This window comes from Cupressus sempervirens, chromosome 3 (assembly GCF_028749045.1).
Source record: "Cupressus sempervirens isolate cs-2001-9-10 chromosome 3, ASM2874904v1, whole genome shotgun sequence".
NCBI lineage: Eukaryota > Viridiplantae > Streptophyta > Pinopsida > Cupressales > Cupressaceae > Cupressus > Cupressus sempervirens.
The window spans coordinates 206,728,781-206,730,619 of record NC_143120.1 but is presented as its reverse complement, the minus strand read 5'-3'; the positions used below and the strand labels follow the sequence as shown (position 1 = coordinate 206,730,619).

The following is a 1,839-nucleotide window of genomic DNA, read 5'->3' as shown; positions in this document are numbered from 1 at the left end:
TATCCAGAGATAAAGAGTTTGTAGATTGTGTGAAGTTACATGTTGTACATTCCTAATCAAGATTCTTTAGTAGGGTCAAGCAAGATGGTGACCAATGTAGAGTTAGCTAATGTTAATGTCATAATTCTGTCAGATAAATTATATTATATATATGAGTTATATAATATATGACAAATATTATATATGGAATAATTAACTTATATTAAGAGTGATATATATATATATATATATATATATATATATATATATATATATATATATATATATCTTGTTATAAAACTATTACAATCTATTGAAGATATATATTACTTATGTTATAACTATAACTAATGTAAGTTAATATGTCAAAGGGACATGTCTCTTCAAGAGACATGTCTCTTTAATTCCTATATATATTTGTTTGTATAGTAACTTGGAAAACACATAAAATATCCATAAGTGCTATTACAAGTTACAGAATATATTAATCAATCCTATCTCACTAACACAGTATCAGAGTAGGTTTTGATCATATATCTGTACTTTCATAAAAATCAATTAATGTAGAAACAAAGCTGCATTGCATTCCTTATCAGAGACTATATATGAGTTTTTGAAAGATGCTATGGAGATGCAAACACTTACATTGATATTTCGATCATGTTTGAGAAATACAAATAAAGTCATAGTGTTAAATAGTGAAAAATATCAATTCAAATATATGTGACACCAACATGTATAATTAGAGCAGATGAAAGTGAATAGTTTATTGCAGATTTGTCTTGGGAATTTGCATAAGTAGAAGAGATTTGTGATGGGTATTGAAGAAAAGAATGGCAAGCAAAGGTGGTCTGGAAGTAGTGAAGGGTTTAGATTTGGAAAGATATATGGGACACTGGTACAAGATCGCTTCCATTCCATTGCACTTTCAGCCCAAGAATGGCAAAAATACACAGGCAACTTATACCCTTAACCTGGATAATACTGTTCATGTCCTCAACGAGACTTGGAGCAATGGGAAGAAGGGTTCCATTGAGGGTAGTGCACTTAAGGTGGATCCTCATAGTGATGAGGCCAAGTTCAAGGTGAAGTTCTATGTGCCACCATTTTTGCCCTTTTTTCTTGTTCCTGGGGATTACTAGGTTATGGCCATTGATGTAGACTACCAGTGGGCTATGGTTGGAAAACCGTCTCAGAAGTTTCTATGGATTTTGAGCAGGTAACCTGAGCTTGATGAAGAGATTTATAACCAGTTGCTAGAGAAGGCTCAAGAGCAAGGATACAATGTGGATCTCCTACACAAAATGACTCATAAGAAGACTCCTGAAGAGGAAACTCAAAAGGAAAATAAACCATCACAGATGGAAGATGCTTTCTTACTCCACCCACAACATAATTCATAAATGATGGAGAACAATAATAAATATTACATATTCTGTTACACTATAGAAAGAGAATGGACAAAGGCATGGAAAGAATGGAAGAGCTAGTCATATACTCTAGCGATAAGATGAAAAAAGACAAGTATTCTAATGGTGAAAAATGAGTGAAAGGGCCCACAATTTATGTGAAATGTGATTAAAGTATAATATTTTAAACCCAGAGAGTGAAGCTATAATCTCACTGCAAGATCTTCAAGCAATGACTTTATATATATATATTTATCCATCATCGCAGATCTTAAATTTTAATTGTCCGATATTTGACAGTTCATAATATGATGGCTGATCTAATGAGGATCAAAATTTATGAAATTTAATTATTTGGGTGAACACACAAAATTGTCATTTCTGTTTACTATAGTTGTACTAAAATTTATGAATAAGAGAATTCTATTAGCCCAAGGAACACTTATTAACG

General features: G+C 31.7%; 1 pseudogene; it reads left to right on the top strand.

The window, feature by feature from the left end:
- Positions 1 to 812: 812 nt before the first annotated feature.
- Positions 813 to 1,382, top strand: LOC149565541 (temperature-induced lipocalin-1 pseudogene; annotated as a pseudogene).
- Positions 1,383 to 1,839: the final 457 nt, after the last annotated feature.